The following is a 10,644-nucleotide window of genomic DNA, read 5'->3' on the forward strand; positions in this document are numbered from 1 at the left end:
ATTTTAATGGAGGTGAAAACGATCTGGTGATATAAGGTTCAGGGTGGCAGTCATGAAAGAAGATGTATTATAGCGGGTGAGACACAGGTGAATTTGTCTGAATGACTTCTCTTGAACATATTGGCGACACTGACATGATGGATTGGTAGCATTAACCCCAAATGTGGATGGTGTGATGTGACCATGGTGATGTGACCGGTGAATGAAACAACCCAACCCGACTTGGATGCGAAGTGAAAGTGTCATGTTCAAGCGTGACTTGCTACCAACAAAGTTTCTTCAAGTTTTCTTCCCAATTTTTCACCAGTCATTGGTGAACAATACCTCTTTATTTTTGTCAAGCTTGAGGAGGATAACATATGCTTGTTCTATAATTTGCCCTTCAGGCAAACCCATCGCTATGTTTTAACAAGCCTAGCGATAGTGAAACTCGTTCTTGTCTGCTTTGGACAAGTTTGTCGCTATTAGGTTTTAACGAGTGTAATGACAAAGATAACTCGGTCCTTTTCAATTTTAGAGAGTCTGAAAAGGGACGTAAAGGAAACTCTAAAAATCCTTTTTCATCATCTAATCCCTTAAGTCTGAAAAAGTATAAAAAAATACAGAAGGGATGAAGTTTCGATACTTTTAACGAGCCGAACAAAACAAGCGCTCGATCTTTTTGTGTAATAATCCCTCAGATCCAAAAAGATTAAAATCTAAAGGAGGGATAGCACTTCTGGTCCCTTTAACGAGCTGGGGAGGCCAACAGCTTGGCAATCTTTTCATATTTTACGAGTCAGTTGAAAAGAGCTTAAAGGAGACTCATCTTTGAGGAACGAGTGATAAATTTGGGTAGCAGCTAATTCCAAGTAAGGGTTGGAATTTCCCAATCATGGCAGTGTTACAAGGATGGGTAATAGAATCACTCTTCGCAGCTGTTCCTCAAAAGGAGTAAACAATCAAGTGGAGGTGAATGATCGGCCAATACAAAGTGGAGGTGATGATGAGAACATGACCAAGGCTTTAAAGGCTGAAGTACTACATTCACGATGGTTATTTACCGGGAATTAGTTTATTTATTTAAATGAGCTTAAACGTGGGGAGAAACATTTTCTCTTGACTTATGTTTATTTTTTAACGAGCTTGAACTATGTGCTAAAACTGCTCGATTAATCCAGTCATATAATAAGAATGTCTCATATATAAAAACGAAATTATTTCAAAGCTTTGCCCCACATCCTTTCTTTGTGTAAGTTAGGAAACGACCAATCCCACAAGTTTAGAGGGTTAAAGGACCTACAAATTTAAAAAAATAAATGGTCGCTCTTCGCTTGCACGCCAAAAGGTTTGCATGCCCCCAGGTATAAAATAGAGTTTCAAGGTCACCCTTCAAACTACTGACGAATCACTTATTTTATCAGGAAAGGTTTACCTCTTTCAGGTTACCAAAGATTGTTTTATCCGCAGCGCAAAACAAAACACTTCTTCGGCGATGCCTACCGAAATAGACAAAGGCAAGTGGCACAGACGCCTCCACCCACATAAATTTTACGAAAGTATCTTATTCCAGTCTAATCCCACTTTCCTAAATGGACAGGTGTGTCAGACTAGTCATATATCTCTCGCAGAAACCTATCCTATACCTGAAGTTTCCCTGCCGAAGCAGGCCAGGGTGCATGCTCCCTGGGTTTCAGTCATGTCCCCCGAATCACTCGCGCTGATCAGGTGGATGGACTGGGGATTGATGAGACATTCCTTGCGTGAATAGACCATTCAGGATGGTATATGACTATTTGCTATGCGTGAACCGGGGAATGAAAGCTAGTCTACGAGCTTGACCACTCTTCCTTCGTGCGGAAAACACATTACTCTAAAGAGTGATGAGACAATGGCTCACATGCAATAAATATAGTCTCGTCCACGGAGTAGATTATAATCCAGGGGTCCTTGGACTATGATTACGTTCATGTGAACGATTTTCCCTCTCAATGTTATGGGCACACTGGGAAGGATCCCTAACGGTCGACTGGTTCCTTTGTCAAAGCCTGTTAGATTTCTCATCTCAGGCAAAAGCGATGGCGAACCAAGCGCTTTCCAAGAAGTTGAGGAAAGGATACTCACAGAAGCCCCTTCATCTATGATGGTACCCGCCATAACCATTCTATATACTTGAGCAATGATTCAGAATGGCACACTAGCCGGTAAACGGGGTCTGCCTAGCTAGTTCCAGTCGAAGGAAACAACTAGTTTGCTTGGAGGTGGGACCAAATAGACGACCCGGTACGAATCTAACGAACTTCCTTCCTGCGGTAAAGGAATGGGTAAATTTCCCCCATGTTCATCGGAGTCTGTGTTTACGAAAATAATTTGGACGGTGTCATCCTCGTTCTCTTCGGTGACTGTATCATCTGAAGACGTAACCTCTTAAGGCAAGACCGGGTCAACTGCCACCTCGACCTTTTGACTTTCGTCTGGTATGGGTTCAAATGGTTTATCTTCAATGATAGACGCTTCGGCTCACCACATGGGTGGGTCAGCATGATTTTCAACTAGTGACGAACTCGGCAAGACTTTCTTATATCCAGGAGGAAGTCGTAATGGTGAAACCAGATGATTGTCCAAAACTCTTTTAGCCTCGTCTAAGAAGGGACAACGGTGGACGGCGTGATCGCCTTCACACAGTTTACAAGGAAATTTTCACTTTCCTTTTTGTCTAGGAGCTTCACTTTCACTAGCCGACGGTGTGTTTTCAACATGATCATCAAAGGTTGAGAACACCGGGTTGTGCAAACGAGGAGACCATTCCCTTAAGATCCGAGGGATGTAGGGACAATCTCTATGATAGTGGTCTCCTTTGCAAATGACACATGGCGATTTAGGCCTGGTCGGTGTAGTGTGTGGATTTTCGCTAGACGACGCTTGGTTGCCCCTTTTCGGCTTTGGCTCCTTCTTCTTCTTTTCCTTCTTCTTCTCAGGTACTTGAGTTTTGGCTTTATCAGCCTCATCAAGCGAAGAGGAAGGAGGAGACGAAGAATTGGACGAAGTAGAGGGTTGGGGGGTAGCTCTGGAATTGTCTAGTTGCTGACTCGATTGTTCAGGAATTGCGGTGTTCTGAACGACGGAGGCTGAGAAAAGCCATACGGGCAAGCCAATTGTCAATCCTGGAAGTGACAATGTGGTCATATGGGGTGCACCAACATCTCACCAAGAGGAGAAGGGACTAGGATTTCCTCCAAGGGGAACTCCTTGGTTGGTGGACTCCATTTTCTCAACCTAAGACCAACGTAGGAAAGGGGGTGGTTATTCCGTTTAAAATAAATTTTAGACGCTTTGACACAACTTGTTTTTTCAATTTTAAAGAGTCGAGAAAAAACAAAAGATGACTCTAGTCGGCTTCGATTTTTAGTGAGCCTGAAGTGACAAGTGCTCAGATGGACATTTTCCGTTAAGGAGTCTGGAAAGGAACGAAAGGGACTGCTATGGAAATCTAGGTAGAGGGATTACCAAAACCAATCGCAAAACTGTAGAATACCTTTTACGGTATGGCAGTCAATCTTCCCGAATGCTGTGTTCAGTGCATTGCAATCGATAGGGCAGCAAACACGGCTTCCTATGGATAAAGGATTAAGCCTATTGTGGTCTACCAAAATATACTTGACGGCACGTGGGAGCACAAGTCCGTACTGGCACTTATCGTCTCAAAGTAGAGGAATCACCCAACCAACAGTGAGAACCATAGTTACTAGGCTTTACGACGCCGAAATACGTCTCTAGCCTAGACTTCTAGATGTTGTGCGTTACGTTCCAAAGCATTGTTAGATTCATTAAATTTATTTTATGGTTGATCTTTCTTAAGAAATTTTCCTTCTAGGTTCACCGCGTGATGTAGATGTACAATTCCTAAAATGAAATCTAAGATGATAAACAGTCGTTTTATCTTCTTTATGCAATGAAAATCCTAGCTACTAAGGAAAGAGAGATGGCGTTCTTTCAGCAAAGAGCATAGAGCACACACTATATGCACTGTCCTAAACCAAACCAATCAAACAGTCTAAATGCAAATGCACATGCATGTATTTTTTTTCAGCCTTCTTAATATGTGAATGATAAAAAGAAAGCTAATGCGCAAATCTGAATTACTTTTCAAAGCGACAATTACTAACAAGTTTCTTTTTTCAAAATAAAAATGAAGACAATGAAAACACTTTGCGATTTGGAAATGAAAACTTGCTTTTGACACTAGAAAAACTAATAATTCAGATCAAATACAATAGTAACAGGGTAATCGACTATCCAGAACAATTAGATTCTCTCCTATCACTGAAAAGACACTTGCGACACTTTCAAATCAAGAAACGACAGTACAATTACGTTACTTCTTTGTAAGGGAGAACTGAAAATGACTCAACAAATACATAAAAACATTTATAGTTCTTTGCACAATGGAGGCGAAATAATAGCAAGGAAAGGGGTTTCAAATAGAGGTGTACTGACTACAGGCAACAAAACTCTTGAATAGATCTAAAAAGAGTGAACACAAAAACCAAAATTTAGGAACAATGCCTAGTCTGATCAGCGCACCTGTAACACAGTGAATTTGAGATGCAGCGCACCTACTACACTCGGGAAGTGCACTGAATTTGAGATTCACAGAACAGGTAGTGTGCTGGGCTAGGGACGAGACTTTGCTTGGGTTCTGGGTCACAGCTTGAAGTTCAGTTCAGGGATTTTGGCCGAGCAAGTGGTAATCAGTAAATCAATCACAGGGGTAGATCCAGGGAGGGTACTAGAGCCACCGCAAGGGAAATTAGAGAGTTTGTAAATCAGTTGTTTAATTCATAAACAAAACCCGGAGATTGACTGAAGTGACATTTATCTACTTTGCATTTGTAGAGAAAATTCAGTTTGAAGGCTACCTAGCTCAGCTTCAGGCTCCGTCTGTAAGTTTATAAAGTAAACAAATGTAGATAAAAAAACAACTTAGTCGCTCCCCAGTGGAGTCGCCATTTTGTTATAGGGAAAAGTGTCTATGCAGAACTGCTAATCCCACTAATGCTAGTGGCTACCTTAGAAACAAATGAAGTAAAGACTACTTTCGTTTTCCTTTATGAGAGATAGATGAGAGAAGAATAAAGGAGACCAACCTCTGTCTTGTGCTTGTCTCCTTTCTCGATTCCTCTCTCTTCTGATAGTCCTTTGCTACTTGCTTCCTTGTATACCCAGCTTCACAGAGTACCTGTAGAATAAAAGCAGCACAATACTATATGAGAACATGGATTTATTATCATAAACAATCTAGGATTAGATGTAAATTGACCATACAAATGCATAAAACATAAATCAGACAAGAGTATGGAGGAAAACTTGAATAGCTTTATTGATAATCAAGAAAGAGCCAAGAGAGTGACAACCAGTTGTTCTAACCCAGCATCATCCTCTCAGCAAGAAGAAGCCCTTCTTCACCTCATGACAAGCTTTGATCACCCAACACTATGATCTCACACCAATAAACCAACAGCAATTCCTTACAAGATGCAAAATTCCAGCTCATGGATCTTTGGGATGAGGGATCCATATATAGATGTCTGTGAGGGAGATGAGTCAGCTTGTGATTTGATTAGTGTCTTCCCTCTGATAGTTCTTGCTTCCACTTGGAGATTGATGATCTCTTACTCATCCCTAGTCGAATTCAGAGTGGCAAGTGTCACAGGAGAAGTTTCTGGAAGATTCCATGCTTTTCCACCTCGTGGATTGACACTGCCATTTGTCTCTTCTCACCCATCGCACCCCATAGAAGGACTTTTTGAAATGAAATGCACCCACTGAGTGTATTTAGGTGAGATGCAATGCACTTTGTCTATGGAGCAGGTGAAATGATCCAGTTTTGACCAATTCTTAGTAGTTTTTCATAGAGAACTTCTGGGAGAAGCTGTAATCAGTTGACCTTGTTCCTTTAGGGGTTGGAACAACACTTTTAGGGACTTAGGAGCCCTTGGTTTATGGACATTTTATGCTTGGGGTTTCAGTGCCCAAAAATGTCTATAACAAACCTACCTACTATTACAGGCATTTAAGGGGCTCAAATATTTTTCCCTTCATGTGTTGGAACCACCATGCATTGCACTTTACCTTCTATAGGGTCACACACTTTCTCTCACCAAAGTTGTTATCCACCACTCTATGTGTTTCCGCAACCAAGTCACATCATTAACACCCCACTACTAGTACTCCTACTCCAGATGGTGTGAGGTCTAGTTAGGACTTCATATCAGGGAGATCCCCTGAATTTTGGTGAGTCCATCACTGTCAACACATCCCAAAACCAACAGGAACCGATACTGAGGATCTAGCAGAATGGAGGAAGTGTGTAGGTAAGGCAAGGAGAATCATATTGGAGGGAGGACAAGACCACATTGTCTCAAATATCCATGGAAAAGACACTCTATATGAAATGTGGCAAGAACTTACATATTTTTTCCAGAATAATAGTTACCACAGGAAGTTGGCGCTTAAGAAAAAACATCAAAATATCAAGATGCAAAGGAATGAGGCTATTGTGCAGTACCTAGTTAGGTTCCCAAATTGTCATGCTGAAGTTGTTCTATTTCATGTTACTGTTGCTGAAGAATATTTGGTAAGTGTAGCCCTTCTATGCCTTACCAAGGGATGGCACAACTACTAATATTCAGTGAATGAGAGGGATAAAATATGAAATTAGGAATTCTTACGGTCCAACTTGGTGCAGCAGGAAACAAGGCGGAATACTAGAGATGGGACTTCATCCAAGGGCGAGGATGAAGAAAATTGCGCCTTGGCTAGAAAGGAAAAGAATGTAAAAGGGAAGAAATCCCAATCCAAATCATAATCTAGTCAACGAAGCAAGAAGAAAGACTTGTCTAGAACAAGTGCTTTCATTGTCATGAATTCAAGAATTATGCCACGAAGTGTCCACACAACAAGACAAGAAATAATACCTTAGGAGGAGAAGTAGGTGAATCTATGGTTTCACATTTTCAGCTTGACTTTACTCTCATTACATGCATGATCAGCACAGTGATGGGGAGCGTGTGGTACTTGGACAGTGGTGCCTCATTGTTATAGACATTTTTGTGCCTTACAGCATGAAGCATGAAATGTCCATAATCTAAGGGATCCAAAGTCCCTAAACATGTTGTTCCTACCCCTAGAGGAACAAGGTCAGCAAACCACAACACTGAATAAAAGTTCTCCACCTGAAAACACTCAAAAACAAGGCAATTCTGGATCATGTCAACTGCTCCACTGAGCATCTGTGCTGAATGTCAACTGCTCCACTGTCTACCTGCGCTGAATGTCAACTGCAAAGAAGGCTACCTGCGCTGGGCGAGTTGGGACATGTGGCACAGTCATTCCTCAAGGTGTCAATGCCCAGGAAGCTTCCAAAATGACACTTGGATCAGGGAATTCGACTGATGATGAGTAAGAGGGTCTAGATCTCCAAGTGGAAGCAAGAACCTCCAAGTGGACTCAAGAACTGAAGAATAACTGAAGTGAGAGAGGACACTAATCAGCTTCATGCCAGCTTCAAGCTGACTCATCCTTTCTCCAAAACTCCTATATATAGAGCTCTCTCATGAGGTCTAGGGAGGCTGGAATCTTGTGAAGGTAAGGAAGTGCTGTTGGTTTGAGTTTAGAACTATTGGGTGATTTGCTTTGAAGGAGATGAAGAGGAGATTTCTTTTTGCTGGGAGGTGATGCTGGATTGGGCCTCTTATGGTTGTATCACTTCCTCAACTTTACTTCTTCCATTAATAAAGCATTTGAGGTTCTTCTATATACATGTGTCTCAATGATGTGTTGCTATACTTGTGTATTTGATTTATTCTAATCCTTGAATCAATTATGAATGTATGCTTCTTGTAGTTTCCCTCTCTTGCCATTTTGCAGGATCTTGTTGTAGCTGGGCCAGTGAAATAGCAAGGAGCTGAGAGCAAGCAGCAAAGAGAGAAGATTGGATCAATCATTAGCGAAAGACATCGGTTAGTGGATCTCTTTCTCCCCTCTTTTACATCTCATAAAGAAGTAATCTCAAATAGCTTTGCTTTGATTGTTGCTGAGGTACTATCACCCTTAGAGTGGGATAGGGTCATTCCGTATTGGATACTTTTCCCAACAACAAATTGGCGACTCCGCTGGGGAACGTATCTTATTGGTTGTTTGTGTTTTTTGCTATTCATTTCATAAACACAGGGAGTACCGAATCGAACTGCATTTGGATCTTTCAAATGCAAAGTAGAGGGCAGCTACTCTAGCTCAGTTTCTGGGCATGTTTATGATTTGAAGAGCTGATCAACAAGGACTCTGAATAGCTCTTAGTGATAGCTTTTCATCCTCCTAATTACCCTTTAGTGTGTACTTGATTGATAGCTTTTGATTTGGCCAAAAACTGTGGATTTTTGAGCAATCTTTAACCCGGAAACCAAGAGAAACGAGAGTTTCTCTGTTCATTGCAGGCACTGTGAAGGCAGTCTGCATTTCATCGAAGGTCCCGAAGGGGCTACCTACGCTGAATGTCAAACTGACAGTGTACTACCTGCGTTGAACCAGTTTTGCCTTGTGCAACTGGGGTTCCCTGCTGTTTGTTGCCCTGTTTTCATCCCTGTTTTTGCAGCCTGTTATCAGTCAATGTACCTATCTGAAACCACTTTTCTTTGCCACTATTCCGCCTCGGTTGTATAAAGAAACTGTATTTGTTCTTTGTGTATTTCTTACATCATTTGCAGTTTCCCATAACGAAAGTGAACTAGTCTTGCCGTGACCTCTTAGATCTAGACCTGTGATAAGTGTCGTTTTGATCTTAAGAGTTAGTTTGTTTGCTGTTCATAGCTGATTGAGCTTTTGCTTTCGTCATATGGTTTGAATTTATGTATTTCTAGTGTTGAAACAAGTAAATCTTAAGGTGTCTTTTGATTTTGGACAAAAGCTTGTTTGCTTTCACTTGAAATTGAATTCAAAGTTATACAACAGCTTTCTTTTTGTAATACATCAACATTAAGAAAGAGAAAAGAAATACCTTCATTGTGCATGTGCATTTTGACAGCTTGTATGTTGATTTAGGAAAAGTGCATTAGTGTGTGCTCTATGATCTGTGTGAAAAGATGATGTCTTTCTTTTCCCTCAGTAGTTAAGATTTTCATAAGTTGAAAGATTGAAAAGCTTGCTTATCATCTTAGACTGCATTTAGGAAGTTGTATTATACATCTCATGGTGATCCATAAAGGCAAACTGCTAAACAAGATCAACATTAAAATGAATTGAATTTACATAACAACGCTTTGAAACATAACACAAACACATAGAGGTCTAAGCTAGAGACGTGTTCCGGCGTCGTTAAACGTGATATCTTAGCGTTGAGTGGTTGGGTGATTCCTCCACGGTGAAGCGATAAGTATCAATACGGACTTGTGCTCCCACGTACCGTCGCGTATATATTGGGAGACCCCTATAGGAACAAAGCCTTTATCCATAGGAAGCCGTGTCGGCCGCCCTACTGATCGCAATGCAGTGAACACAGCATTCACGAAGATCGACCACCCGTACCGTAAAACGTATTCTGTGGTTTTGCGAAAAGTTTGGCACACCCTCTGCCTAGATCTCCAGAGTAGTTTCTTTTGGCCTTTTTCAAACTCTATAACTGAAAAAGTCCATCCGATCATTTGTCACTTCGGGCTCGTTAAAGCATCAAAGGAGACTAGAGTCATCTTTAGCTTTTTCTCGACTCTTAAAAACTGAAAAAGCAAGTTGTGTCTAAAGCGTCGTTATAAAATTTATTTTAAACGGAACATAATCACCTTCTATTCCTGCGTTGATCTGTAGGTTGAGAACATGGAACGCCCCAACCAAGGAATTCCCCATGATGGAAATCCTAGTCCTTTCTCCTCTTGGGGAGAAGTTGGTGTGCCCCACATGGCCACATTGTCGCTTCCAGGACTGACAATTGGCCTGCCAATTTGGCTATTCTCAACCAATGTAGTTCAGAACACCATGGTTCCTGAACAGTCGAGTCAACAGTTAGATCAGTCTAGAGCTGCCCACCAGCCTTCTACTTCCTATAACTCTTCCTCCAATCCTTCATCTTCGCAAGGTAGAGCCGGAAAAAGCCAAGCTACCATGGAGAAGAAGGAGAAGAAGAAGAGAGAGAAGAAGAAGAAGGAGCCTAAGGCGACTGGGGGCAAGCAAAAGACATCTGACAAAAATCCACACACAGCACAGACCGGGCCTAAATCGCCATGTGTCATATGTAGAGGAGACCACTTCCATAGAGATTGTCCCTGTATTCCCCGGATACTAAGGGACTGGTCCCCTCGTTTGCACAGTTCGGGAGCATCAACCTCTGATAGCCATGTTGAATGCTTACCGTCAACCAGCGAAAGTGAAGCTTCAAGACAAAGAGGGGGAGCAAGATCCCCCTGCAGACTGTGTGAAGGCGATCACGCCATCCACCGTTGTCCCTTCTTAGACGAAGCGAAGAGAGTTTTGGAAGATCGCCCGGTTTCACCGATGAGATTTCCTCCTGGATACAAAAAACTCGTGCCAAGTCCTTCGTTGGTTGAGAATACAGCTGGCCCGCTCAAGTGGTCAGCTGAAGCGTCAGTCATTGAAAATGAACCTACTGAATCCAGA

Source organism: Pinus tabuliformis, chromosome J (genome assembly GCF_031772625.1).
Source record: "Pinus tabuliformis cultivar Carrire ecotype Pingquan chromosome J, CPIR1, whole genome shotgun sequence".
Lineage (NCBI taxonomy): Eukaryota > Viridiplantae > Streptophyta > Pinopsida > Pinales > Pinaceae > Pinus > Pinus tabuliformis.